Source organism: Haemaphysalis longicornis, unplaced genomic scaffold, assembly GCF_048455015.1.
Source record: "Haemaphysalis longicornis isolate Haplotype H1 unplaced genomic scaffold, Haemaphysalis longicornis Haplotype H1 scaffold_3, whole genome shotgun sequence".
Classification (NCBI taxonomy): domain Eukaryota; kingdom Metazoa; phylum Arthropoda; class Arachnida; order Ixodida; family Ixodidae; genus Haemaphysalis; species Haemaphysalis longicornis.
The window spans coordinates 122,858,805-122,871,797 of NW_027526335.1; the positions used below are offsets into that span (position 1 = coordinate 122,858,805).

General features: G+C 49.7%; 2 non-coding genes across 2 annotated transcripts; both read left to right on the plus strand.

Moving 5' to 3' along the window:
• The first annotated feature begins 1,368 nt into the window (after positions 1–1,368).
• Trnat-ugu (transfer RNA threonine (anticodon UGU)) lies at positions 1,369–1,440 on the plus strand. Its single transcript has one exon. It is a non-coding gene; the product is annotated as a tRNA-Thr (tRNA).
• A 522-nt stretch (positions 1,441–1,962) lies between these two features.
• On the plus strand, positions 1,963–2,034 carry Trnat-cgu (transfer RNA threonine (anticodon CGU)). Its single transcript has one exon. It is a non-coding gene; the product is annotated as a tRNA-Thr (tRNA).
• Positions 2,035–12,993: the final 10,959 nt, after the last annotated feature.

Sequence of the window (12,993 nt, forward strand, 5' to 3'; positions counted from 1 at the left end):
CATTATTCTGTCTAAAGGGGCGTTGCCCAGTCAATTCAGCTAATTCATTCAAAGCAGCAGAAGGGACAGCCCCCGCCCCTTTTCCCCCCGGCTCTCACTTCTTCCTTAGTGACCCCTAGTATATCAAGCCGTTAACAGTAGCAGGCGAACAACCATCAAGCAAGCACCGCAGTGTGCTTTCCCACAACTTTTTCCCACTTCTCAGTGGATCCATCAGGAGAAAAAATTTCTCCCACCTCCCCTCGCGGGAACCCCTGTGTAGATGCGACGCATAGGGGGTTCCGTTGTTGTTTCCGTTAGGTTGATTCTCCCATCGCGTGAAACGTGCCGTGAACCCCCTGCCACGGCTATGACGCAACGTGGCGCGGCTATGACACAACACAGTCCACTTTAATCAAATCCAATCCAAATCCAATCCAAATCCAATCCAAATCCAATCCAAATCCAATCCAATCCAATCCAATCCAAATCCAATCCAAGCCAAGCCAAGCCAAGCCAAGCCAAGCCGATCGAATCCAATCCAATGCCCCTCGCGAGAGAGTGTTCGCTATCGGAGAGGAGAGGGGGTGAGAGGCGGAGAGCGCAGCTCGCGCGGCGAGGAGAATGGAGGAGGGGTGTGGACGGACAACAACGCCGTATGGAGGGACAAGGCGAGTGAATGAGATGCAGTCGCATCTAAAAGTTAAGACAACCCTTTTTTGTGATCTCACCAGTCAATTATCACTTACGCGCGCAGCCGCGAAAACTTGGTGTACAGCAAGTGCTTACGGTCATGAAAATTCAACAAGAAACTAAAAAAAATCCGACACGCCCTCCCTCCGAACCGATCATGCGGATCGCGAATGGTGCCGTACCCGCAGGTAACCTGAATTCCGAGCCCACAGCGACGCACGAAACTTAACAGCCAACCATTGCTGCCTGCTAGGCTACTCATATGTACGCAAACTAAAAATGGACTCAAAACTCATATGTACTCAGAACTCAAAATGTACTCAAAACTCAATATGTACTCAGAACTCAAAATGGACTCAAACTCAAAATGCACTACAACGCAAAATGGACTCAAACTCAAAATGTACTCAGTACTCAAAATGTACTCAAACTCAAAATGTACTCAGAGTTCAAAATGGTCTCAGAATTCAGTAGGTCTCAGGTGTACTCAAACTCCATCGGACTCAGTTTTGGGCTCACTCGGCTCAAACTCACTCAAGCTCAAACTCACCATGCCACACTAGCCTCGCGCTCACTCATACTCAAACTCACGCGTGAGTTTGTTTCAGTGAGTGGACTCATGAGTGAGTTCGCCGACCTGTGGCCGACAGGCAGTGCCCTTCATTGTGTCCCTCTCGGACGCTGGGGTCTTCGGTGGCCGCTATAGCTCAGTGGTAGAGCGCTGGTCTTGTAAACCAGCGGTCGTGAGTTCGACCCTCACTGACGGCTGCAGTTTTTTTTTAGTGCACTCAAGGATACTTCGGTTTCATAGGATTAAATTAGTCCATTAAGATAATGAAAGGCATTTTTATCGTGGTGTACATCTACAAAGCGCAAAGAAAAATGCTTCACATTTTTCTTTTGTTGTTTTTGAAGTAAGGCATTTTTTCATATTTGCGTACGCTAAATTTTGTATATTTTCGGCAAACGTTCACTCCTCTGCGCCTTCCCGGAAATAATACATGAATACTTTCGATTAGACGCGGTTATAAATTTATGTATCGCATTTATGACTTGCATAGATTAGAGAATAAAAGACTAGAGGAATAAAACGTAGATATATCGTTTTTGTTATGTAATTCAAAATCACTCACTGTTTTTAATGTACGGTACCATTAGAAAGGGGATGGAGACATTTGTAGGCCTCTTTGAGGGAATTTGTCGGTGAAGGTTTTACAAGAGCACTCAACAGGCACGTAAGCCAGCGTTCCGCCCCCATCTGCACCGGCGCGAACTTACGTAGCCTCCGTGGCCGCTATAGCTCAGCGGTAGAGCGCTGGTCTCGTAAACCAGCGGTCGTGAGTTCAATCCTCACTGGCGGCAGATTTATTTTTTCTTCCTGCAACTTTGTTTCCTCATACACGTCATTTACACTTCATTGTGAACTTTATTTCGCCGACTACTTTTGGCGTCATTCCCTTATTTTTGGACTACTCTTCGTCGCTATATATCGCGCATGCACAAAATTTTTTTCCGACTCACTAAAACTGCGTGCGTTTGGCTAAATGAGAACTTTTTTTCATTTCCGACGCGTCGAACCAAATAAAAAAATAATTGATTTTGCTTTAATTGCGTGGTTTGATGTGCCAAAGCTACACTCGGGCTTTGAGGTGCGCCGTAGTGGATGATATATATTAACAGCGAAGCTGTTCCGCATCTCCCAATTTTTTATTCCCGCAGTTAAAAAGGCGAAGAAATTGCCGAGCACGCATACGTTAACGCGAGCCTCGCGGCGACCGCCCGGCAGTTATTAAAACCAAGAAAATGGCTAGCCCTCTTGTGTAGTTGCCTCGACGACAGCCCAGAGTCCCCTGCGCACGTTTGCCAAATCAAGTACTCCTAATTAGGGAGATTTGCCAATATTGCGGTGACCGACCTGCACTAAAAAAAAAACCAATGAATTCCTAGCGCTCGCGTGTGTGTGCCTCAAGGCCACCGCCCAGCGTCCCCTGCGCACGCTTGTCAATGCAGGCATTTTTGTTTAGGGAGGAGATTGGCCAAGACTGTCGCGACCACCCAGATGTTAACAAAACCAAGAAAATGCCTAGCGCTTGCCAGCGCGCACCTGGCGGCGACAGCGCAGCTTCCCCTGCGCACTTTTGTGAAGCCAAGCTTACGTACTTAGGGAGATTGGCCAAGATTGTCGCGACCGCCCAGCGGCTAACAGAACAAAGAAAATTCCTACCGCGCGTGTGTGCGTGCCTCGCGGCCACCGCCCAGCGCCCCCGGCACACGTTTGTCTAGCCAAGCATATCCACTTAGGGGATTGTTCAAGACTCCGGCGACCGCCTTGCAGTAAGGAAAACAAAACCACGCTAGCGCACGTGCGTGCGTGCCTCGGGGCCACCCCCCAGCGCCCCGGCGCACGTTTCGCATGCCAAGCATACCCACTTAGGGAAATTGGTGAAGATTCCTGCCATCGCCCCGCAGTATAAAACAAATAATGCCTAGCGCTCATGTGTGCGCGTCTCGCGGCCGCCGCCCAGCGTCCCCTGCGCATGTTTGTCAAGCCAACAATACCCACTTAGGGAAATTGGTCAAGATTCCGGCGACCGACAAGCAGTTAACAAAACCAAGAAATGCCTAGCGCTCGTGTGTGAGTGCCTCGCAGCGACCAGCCAGCGTCCCTGGCGCACGCAAGCCGAGCCAAGAGTGCCCACTTAGGGAGATTAGCCAATATTGGACAAAAAAAGACGCCAGCGTTCGCCGTCATAGTGGCCACACTTGCTCAGAACGAGAACGACATGTCATAGCGTACGCCCCTTTAAGGTGGTGTTCGATATTTACCATATTCAAAACAATGAAGGAAGCTCACACCATAAGGAATAATATTTGAGGTCGTTGCGGCAACGAGGAGAAGCAAATCGGCTGCAATCGCGGACTTTAACTGTCGTGATGGTCGGGAAGGTTGTATACAACTTCGCTACCTGCAAGTCTCACGCGAAAGCGTGAGCTGCCTCCATTTTTTTGACAACCGGGTGTCTTGAATGTGCGCAGAAATCTCGACACATCGGCGTTCCTTTTTTAGCGTCTATCAGAAAAAACCAGCCACCATGGCTGGGATCAAATACGCGTCCTTGTTTTCATCAGCACAATGGATTAGCTACTGAGCCACGCGCTGCGTGGCTCAGATCAAATGGAAAGTGCGCGCATGGGCCCACGTGGTGGTGTTGGGGTGATTTGTTGAAACGCAATTGACCAGTTTATCGACGATCGAGAGAAAATATCTGTTGCGTATACAGAACGTCGAGTCAGCGATGCACACTTAAGGCATATAAATCTTACGTTTTATTACGCAAGGCATATAGGCGGATGTAGTACGTGCGTCCTTGTCTTGTGCGTGTGGTGCAGAAATGGCAGGCATAAATGTTTCCAAAGTTCAAGTAACACATACGTCAAGGTTATTGTATCAAATTTCTCAATAGCACCCTCTTCACTCTGTTCACGGATTCTGGTTACACAGAAGTGTATCTTCCTATTACACATGGGTACCGTGCTCCCACCGGATCGCTTATATCATAGGAGTTGAAACAACTTGGAGCTTCGCCCTCAAAGAATGCTCCGCTCACTGCTATGTGATCGTCGTGTTCTTCCCAGCATAACGAAGGTTGGTGGCTTGATAGGCGCATGAATACTCCTTCCCTACGAGGCAGTAACAGAAGGAAAGCTGTCAGCGCATGACTAGAAGACTTCTCAATGAAGACACTACAGTAGTCAACTTCAGATGCAGTGTGAAGTATTTACGCTTTAATGAATAAGAAAGAAGCTATGAGCATGACTTTTAGGTCTTTTAAAAAACGTCACGAAGTCCAAGAAATGTGATCGCATTCCCCGGAGTATTGTGATGTTGCCGGCCGGGTATTTGGTACCCGCTATAAGCGTGACGTTACTGAAATAGCCGAATACGCCATCGCAGTTTCGTCATTACTCAATTAAATCTGATTTGCCGTTCAGCATTCCTCCAGAAAATACTTGAAACTTCGGATTAATCTTGCAAGGCAAAATGCATGGAGTTTATCTTTGTATCTGAGGGAAGGCAGGTTCCAAAATATAGCGCTGTTTCCGAGGCAGCGGAACCATAAATTGGGAGGTGCAAGTAGGGAAGGCACACAGAAAGAGGTGGCCAAGCACTAAATTCACACGTGCTGGTAGTGCCTTCGCCGAAGGCGTCAATGTCCCAAGACGATAATGTTTCCAGAGGCACAATGAGCGTCTCGGGAACTACACCGTCGCCACCCCTGTCAAGAAGGTCATTAGCGTCGTTTCACTTCCAGAGCTCCCGTGAAAACAGGAACAGTATTTCAGAGACAAGCTGGTCAAAGAGTGTCTGTTCTATCTGAAGCTTCGCCTTTGCTCACTTCATTGGTTAACAGGCGAATGATTCAGTTTAACTTCAGGATTTCTCCCCACCTGTCACCATCTTCCTTCCACGACGCAGTCCTTGGAGTCCTTGACGTTTTACGCTTTGACACGTGCGGCGGCGAGGCTCCGTATATTCTTCCTAGACCTGCACATACATGCCGGAGCGAGCACTGTACCAGATTAGTAAGCACCGCAGTATTATCTCCCCACAGCAACAAGCAGTCTCTCTAGATAAGGTTATAGGGTATCGGCACTCTTCTCTTCTATTGTACCATGCCGCCGCAGTGATCATTGGTCAGTTTGCATTACGTGACATTTGTTTACACTGCGATGGTTTATGCGCAGAGCCATTTTGTTTGATGCGTTTTCTGTCGGTGACCTCTAGTAATCTCATCTTCTCTTCCCTGCTCTGCGGCTGCGTGCGACTGGCGTCATTGCGAAGGCCTATCGAAGATAACGCGCTTTAAAGCATTTCAGCTGCAGAAGTTTGTCTGGAGAGGCCGTGTTGCTGCGTCTTCGGCAGTGTTGTTTCGAAATCACCTCGTCACATTTAGTGTTGAGGCTGCAGAAGCGGCAATTTGACAAAACTGATAAACACCAAAATGGCTGCCGTTGTTCACTTCATAGAGTTGAATACTAATATACACTAGAGGGGACACTGGTTCTGCAAGTGTTTAAGCACCATGGGGCTCGTTGTGTTACGTAGACTCATGATTTTCGAACTTGGTTTAACTTTACGCTTGGTGTTTGTTATGTGCACTTGGCTTCAGATTTTTCTGCGCCATCAGCTTCAGCCGAAAAATACAACCCATCGCTATTTCCAGTGCCATTTCGCTTACGTTCAGTGTCAGCATAATATTAAACCTACAATGGCAAGCGCAAAGGCTTGTAAAAAGCACAGTAGCAATGGTTACAATCGGAGGTTATCAGAAGCCCAACGCACTCAACTATAGAGATCTACTCAGCGCTAAGATATACAGAAAGAAATGTACCAATTCTTGAGTGGTGTATTTCGTATTATAAACACAGTTTAGCAAACTTACAATAGCGCATGCATCTACTCATTTTGTGTCCGCCGTAGGAACATAAACATATTATGAACACATTAGGACGTGGATTGCTGAGGATGACGAAAGTATACCGGCTAATTATGTTGATATTGTTCACTTTGAGTGATCATTCCTTTGTCCCGCTTTACGTAAAGTGTATATGTCAATAAAGGATTTTATTTCTGAGTGCCAATGGAGGCCCGTGTCTTGAATGGACTTGTATAGAACATATCGATCTAGGTTACTATCTTAGGAAGCAAGCATTTGTAGCGTACTATAATTGCTGAAATGTTAACAAGAGTGCCTATTTTACTGCGCCTCTTTTATCAGGTGATCTTACCGTGGGCACAGAGGCGAGTGCTTCAAAGAGATTCCCCAAAATATATTTTCCAAGAGATGTGTAACACGCCTGGAAATGTACCGCACTGCACTGAAAACGCTCGTTAAAGTACCCATATTGTCTTACTCCAATCGCAGTATTCTGCTAATTGTTGGGCTCATCATAGCGAGGGTGCCTCTCTGAGCCGCAAATGCCCATTTTGGTTTCGGAAAAGTGCAGTAGGTTCGCGCTTATTTCACAGACTCCTATAATTTAAAACGCAATTGAAACTGCACTCTACGAAAAAAATGGCTATATTACATGGAGAAACCTTACCAGCCACATCGGTTTTCTCCCTGAAAAACTGTCGAAATGGTATGGTTGCACGTATCAGCCAATATTTCTGTAAAAGGCATGGTTTTCTAGTTCTGAAATTCAAGCACTTGGGACCTATTTATATAATCTTACAGCTGACCTCATATCATACATGGCTCAAAACTGGCACTTTACACCAGCCACCTCCATTGTTTAATTTATTTTATTGTAATTTTGCTTACCGGTACTAGCAATTACCTTTTCATTCCAGTTTCTTAACCACCTTTGTTGGCGCTCTTTGCCCAAGTAGGCTTTGCGCCACAATAATCAAAGCGTAATCATTATCACCATTTATGTAATCCAGCCTGCCTCAAGGACGTTCTGCGAGGATTAGAGGTAGCACGGACTAGTATCCACCGTGGCCAGTACTAAATCGAAGTTATAGATTCTAAATCCGCATTTATTGTTCAGTAGCAGTAGCGGACGCTGCGAGCGCTTCCTTGTCGTCTGTTAAGGCGAGTTCATGTTCACGTCACACGCGCTCGCGCTTGTTACTGCCTTGATTCTGGTCGATTGTGATGATTATGAAAGTTTCGTTTTCCACGTTTAGATATTTGTTTTAAGTGGTAGACGGTGCACCGCAAACTCCCTCCCAGCCCAGAAGAAATGGTGTGTAGAAATGCTGACAAGCAGAGGAAGAGCTTAGAGAAAGAGCTGAGACAAAAAGGGTGGTTGATTGGCTGCAGGAACATATCGATGTGAAGTCAATGTGAGAAATTGAGACCAACGACGTTCTATGCAACATCAAAAACATCCCCCTCGCGAGGGGCACGATCAAATGCAGAGCATTTCCGCGGTGGGCGTGCCTGCAAGTCTTATGGATTACGTATTGGTTGTTGTTGTAATTGTTGTCTTCCAGCGTAGACATTGTCGATGAAGTCGATGGTGAAACGTGAAACGTGCCGTGAACCCCCTGCCGCGGCTATTACGCAACGTGGAGAGGCTACGACGCAACGTGGCGCGGCTATGACGCAACACAATCCAACACAATCCACTTTAATCCAACCCAATCCAAATCCAATCCAAGCCAAGCCAATCCAATCCAATCCAATCCATTCCATTCCAATCCAATCCAATCCAATCGAATCCAACCCAATGCCCTTCGCGAGAGCGAAGGGCATTGGGTTGGATTCGCGCCACCTCATGAACCTCATGAACGCGCCACCTCATGAACGCGCCACCTCATGAACACGCGCCACCTCATTGGGTTGGAATCGCGCCACCTCATGAACGCGAACCGAACGCGGCGAGAGAGGGTGTTGCGAGCGGAGAGAAGGCGAGGAGGACGCGGGGGAGAGGGCGCACCTGTGGCCGACGGTTGAATGAGTCAAGGATATAAGGCGCGTGCGTAACCTTCCATTCTGTGTCGGCTCCGTGGAGCAGTCGGTAAAGTGCCGTGTACCTTGCGTTCCGCCCGCAGAGTCGTGGGATCGAAACCTGGCGCCGGAAGGTATTATTTCTTTGTATAGTGTAGGGTGCGGGCTACGTAGTGATGCGGACTACGGACGCCAACGCGGGTGACATCGTGAGTTACTAAAATGCTCTGCATTTAATAAAAAAAACCTTACAATCTGCATTTAATAAAAAAAAACCTTACAATCTTTTTGTAAGGTTGTAATCTTTTTGTAAGGTTTGTCAGAAGACTTGACAAACATGCACCAGGGACGCTTGGCAGTCGTCGCGAGGCCCGTGGTGGTGGAGGCTGTTGAGTTGGATCAGACGCGGTAAGTCTGGCTGGATATGCCGGCATTTGCTCCGCCCAAGCTCCTCCTAATTAGTGAAATGTCATGGTCATTTCACCACGAGGCGCGCACATTCACATACGAGCGCGCGGGCATTTTTTTGGTTTTGTTAACTGCCGAGCGGTCGCCGCGAGGCCTGCGCTCACGTGCGCACGCTCGGCAATTTCTTAGCCTTTTTACTGAGGACACAAAACAAATTCGATTTGCTGAATAGCTTGGCTGTTAATAAATATAACCGCCACTCACCCGTTATGGGGTCTTCTTGGAAATTTTCGTTCTTCCAGTTGACGGATATGGATCGGAAGGTAGTTCCCCTACACGCAGCAGCGGGGCGTTAAGAGGGTCTGCAACAGAGCGGGCGTCACCGGGAAGTTGCAGAGGGAAAATAGAGAAGAGCATCCGTGACAAGCAAGGAGAGACAGGAGGAATCAAAAGGGATTCATAGAAGAGCTTATTAAGCGCCCGAAAATGAAAAAGCCTTCCTATCTAATGAGGCAGATGTATTGACAGGAGTCATAGACAAAGACAGCGCCTGTGGGAGATGCGCGGAAAGGGGGAGGCAATCTGGGGATGAATCGGATGTGCTCCCAGGCTGTCAAGCGCAGGTCGTTCGTTTCGGGAACGTTTTTATTAGTGGCCTGTTGAGGGAGTGCGATACGGAGGAGAGTGGAGAGTTGGAGTGCGCCATAGAAATTAATGAACGCAGGCGAAAGGATCCTACGCATTGATGGACGAGGAACTTTGATTTGAAGGGCCCAGTGCGACACGTGAAATGAAGCCTGCATTTGAACGTATAAAAGTTCGACGAATGCATTCAGAGACTCGTATAAGGGCCTTCTTTGGAGCCATCCGCATCAGGACCATGTTTAGAGCGTTTCCCATGCTTGTCAAAGTCGGAACCCCAAAGTTTGCGTTTCCGTCTCTCTCCTCGTTAGCGATCATAAAGCACGGGCTTCTATTCACATTCATTAAACATTGGTAAGTAAATATAGTCACAACATCTAAGCATTTTACCGATTAATATAAGGCACATACATACATTCCGTAAAACCTGCGACTTGATGCATAAATTGTATCTGTTTGTCTTTGCAAAACAAATGCATGCACTTTGACACAGCGAGTGAACTTAAAACCGAAGGTCAAGTTCTGAGATTCATCGGCCACGTCACAAAGGGGAATGCTCCTCCCAGCCAATTTTCCTGCATTAGGCCTTACCAAAAGAAAGCTTTCTTCGTTTCATTGATGGCGGGGTCGTAACCAAAGCGCTCTGCATGAAAATTTCCTTAACACACGGGAATGCACATGATAATAATCACCATACAAGAAAAATATTAGCACAGCTGGCACTATAGTCGTTCAAGCCTGGAGAAACAACAGAGCTGGTGGCCCCTCTCCTTTTTTCGGAAACCTGGCTGTTCCATCAACCTCAGCCGCAGTAGCCCACTTGGTCCACTGCATGACGGAGGCCTCTTCCATCGACCTACAACCACTCCTGTCCCACGCAGCTCGACTCCATTCTTTGCCTCCGAATTTCCATATTTCGTTCCTCAATCGAGTAATTGGCCGTCCTCTTTTTCGAAATCCGTCTCTCGGTGTCCACTATGCCCCCCTGGTATCCCACCGATTGTCATTTCGCCTATTTACGCGGTCAGCCGAAGTCGATTCATTTTTCTTTGTACTATGATATTTTCTAGTGGAGTTTGTTTTCTGATCCCGGAAGTCCGTTTCCTACCCGCATTACCTTAAAATCTGAAACACTGTAAGATATGTTCTTTGCGCAAACTGATAAACATGATGTAAAAGCTGGAGTTGTTTTAGCTAGTATAGGTGACCATTTGCCAATATACATGTTTTGGAAAACTAGCTCCGCATATAATAAAAAAAGCGCTCGCTGAAACTGCTATGGTTGAGGACATGAGTGTTACTGCCCTTCAGAACTTTAGGCAAATATCTCCGGCAAATTGGGAGGCAGTTCTGAATTCTGAATGCGTAATAAGGCATACGACATCTCTATTGCCATTTTTATACGCATTTACAAAGCATGTTTTAAATTCAAAAAGTTTGAAACGTCAAGAAAGACAAGAAAACCATCGGCCTCAAGGGAGTGTCTTGCCATGATTCGTAGGAAATCTTCCTTGTACTCACAGTTTGTTAAAAGTAGGAACCCTGGTGACCTTGCGAATTTTAACATGTACAGGAATGGGTTAAATCGACACCTCCGTATAGCTAAAAAGGCTATTTTAATAACATATCCAATAAATCGGGTAAAAGCTACCCAGAGGAAGTCTGGCGCACGTTAAACACCGTTCTCAACCGTAATAACTTCGTAAATGACGTAAACGAAATCGTAAATAATAACACGTTCCTTTCAGGCTTAGAACTTGGTGAGGCCTTTAACACGCACTTTATAAGTCTTTTAAATAGCTCACACAACAAGTCTGTTTCTGAGTATTTAACTGTGGCGAGTAAAAATACTGCTTTTCTTAGTCTTAGAACGCCGCACGAAATACACACACTTTTCTCATCCATAAACAACAGCAATGCGCGAGGTATTGATGGTCTTAGGATTAAGCAAATACAATTTGTTCTCTTCGTCGTTGCTCGAGTCTTCGTCGTCGTCGGCGTCCGTCGCTGGCGCGGCCCGGCACGCGGCGAGATCACGGGCCGCAGCGTCGGCTGCCTCGTTGACGTTTCGGTGGCCGTTGCGGAGCTCCCGTCCCATGTGGGCCGGGAACCACCGTACGGTCGTTGCGATGTTCGTGCGCGCTCCCTCCCCGATGCCGGAAAGGATGCGCACCGTCGTCCTGCGCACCGTGCCCCTGGCGAAGTTGGCGATGGCCGACTTGGAGTCGCTGAACACCGTCCTCGTCCCGGGGTGGAGCAGGGCCAGCGCGATCGCCGCCTCCTCCGCCTGTCTGGTGGACTTGGCGCGCACGCTGCCCGAGCTCAGCAGTTCTCCCGTGGCGGCACGCACCGCCACCACCGCGTAGGCGTCTTCCTTGTCGCGACGTTTGGAAGCGTCCACGTACACGGCGTCCCTCCTCTCGTTGTACTCTTTGGCGAGCGCGCACGCCCTCGCCATTCTCCGTTCCGGGTTCCGTCCCGGCGCGACGTTCTTCGGGAGCGGCGGCACCACCAAGCTGTTGACGATGTCGTCGCGCAGCGGGACCAGCTCGTCCTCCTCGTCGAAGGGGCAGCTCAGTCCCACGCGCTGCAGCAGCCTTCTGCCCGTCCGGGTCGACCCCAGGCGTTCCAGTTGCGATGTTCTCTGCGCCTCGCTTATCTCCGAGAGCGTGTTGTGCACTCCCAGAGACGCGAGGGCCGCGTTGCTCGTGCTGTTGAGTAGGCACAGGGCCGCCCGGTACGACTTGCGGATCGCCGCGTCGATCTTGGCTCGCTCCTGGGTCCGCCAGTCGTGGAATGCTCCCACGTAGGCCACCTGGCTTACCACGAACGCCTGCAGCAGGCGCAGCAGGCTCGCCTCTCTCATGCCGCGCGCGCGCGTAGCGAGTCGCTTGACGAGGCGCGTGGCGATGCCCATCTTCGTTACCAGTCGTTCTACCGTGGTGTTGTTGAAGCGGCGGCTCGCGTCGACGTGCATGCCGAGGACGCGGATGCTCGTCGCTTCGGGAATCGCCGTGCCGTCGCTCCCGCGCACCACGATGCTGCGCTCCGCTTCGGCCGACGTCTTCTTGCGGTAACGTCCCGTTGGGGGCAGGATCAGGAGCTGCGAATTTTGCTGGGCGCACCGGAGACCCGTGCCGCGCAGGCTCTCTTCAATGCCGTCCACCGCCTCCTGCAGCGCCGACTCGATGTGGCCGTCGCTGCCGCCCGGCACCCACAGCGTGATGTCGTCGGCGTATACGGTGTAGCGCACATCGGGCAGCTCGTCCAGGCGACGGGCCACGCCGATCATTACCAAGTTGAATAGCAGCGGCGAGATCACCGAGCCCTGCGGCGTGCCGACGCTGCCCAGCTCTCGCTCCTCGAGTTGCGTTTGGCCCACCTCCAGCCGGGCCGTGCGACCGGTCAGGAAGGTCCGGATGTAATTGTAGGAACGCTGTCCCAGGCCGAGCCGGGACACTTGGGCCAGGATCGCCGAGTGCTTCACCTTGTCGAAGGCGCTCTGCAGGTCCAGGCCCAGGATGGCGCGGTTGTCCGAGGTCGGTCTCGTCGGCGGAGCCAGCACCTCGCGCTGCAGCAGCAACCTCGCGTCCTGCGTTCCCAGCCGCGAGCGGAAGCCCAGCATCGGGTCGGGGTACAGGCCGTTGGTCTCGAGATACCGCTGCCACCGGTCGTTGAGGACGTGCTCCAGCACCTTCCCCACGCACGACGTGAGGGAGATGGGGCGCAGGCTCTCTATGCCCGGCGGCTTGTTGGGCTTGGGTATGAGTATTGTCTTGGCCGTCTTCCACTGCCGCGGGAGGCTGCCGGC